The sequence below is a fragment of the Cebus imitator genome, unplaced genomic scaffold, assembly GCF_001604975.1.
Source record: "Cebus imitator isolate Cc_AM_T3 unplaced genomic scaffold, Cebus_imitator-1.0 Scaffold253, whole genome shotgun sequence".
Taxonomy (NCBI): Eukaryota; Metazoa; Chordata; class Mammalia; order Primates; family Cebidae; genus Cebus; species Cebus imitator.
In genome coordinates this window covers 2,510,519-2,511,457 of record NW_016107568.1, presented here as the reverse complement: position 1 = coordinate 2,511,457, position 939 = coordinate 2,510,519, and positions in this window count along the sequence as shown.

Sequence of the window (939 nt, the reverse complement as noted above, 5' to 3'; positions counted from 1 at the left end):
TACCTTGCAAAGAAGTCTTAATTTAATTGGATTAGCTGTGGAGCAATTTATGTCGTAGGACATTGTCATAAACAATAGCGCAATCAGCTGACAATTAGTGAAGCCTAAGAGTTGGGAGTGATCAACGGAAGAAGCAGCAGAAGAGAGTCCTGTTAAAATAACATTACTGACATCCTAGGGTGGCTGTGCATATGCCCAATGTTGCATCCTCAGAGAAACAACATCAGAGGCTTTACAGTGTGAAGGAAACAGACTTCACTAAAATAGTCCAGCCAGACAATGTACAAACAGGCATACAATAATAACAAACTTGGTGGCAGAAGGAGGGGACTGATATCCAGAACTTCTACAATATATTATCGGAAGCATTTGTTTCCAACAGTAATGACAAGGAAACAGGAAAGTGTGATCTATATGCGGGATAAAAATCAGTCAACAGAAACTACTTGTGAGAGGGACAGATGTCAGACTTAACAAAGACTTCTAAGTAGCCATTATCAAAGTAAGGAAACCATGTTTAAGGAAGTAAAAGATGATAGGATTACAATATTTCATTATGCAGAAACTATCAATAAAGGGGTAGAAACTATAAAAAAGAATCAAATAGATTTTGTGGAGTTAAAAATTTCAGTAACTGAAATAAAAAAAATCACCAGAGAGGCTCAACAGTAGATTTGAACTGGCAGGAGAGAAAATTGAACTTGAAGACAGGTCAGCAGAGATTATGAAATCCAAAGACAGAAGAATGAAGAAAAATGAACAGAGTCTCAGAAGTATCTGAAGTGGCCATAATAATGTCAGATAAAATAAATTAAAAAAAAATGTTACGGGGCCGGGCGCGGTGGCTCAAGCCTGTAATCCCAGCACTTTGGGAGGCCAAGGCGGGTGGATCACAAGGTCAAGAGATCGAGACCATCCTGGTCAACACGGTGAAACCCC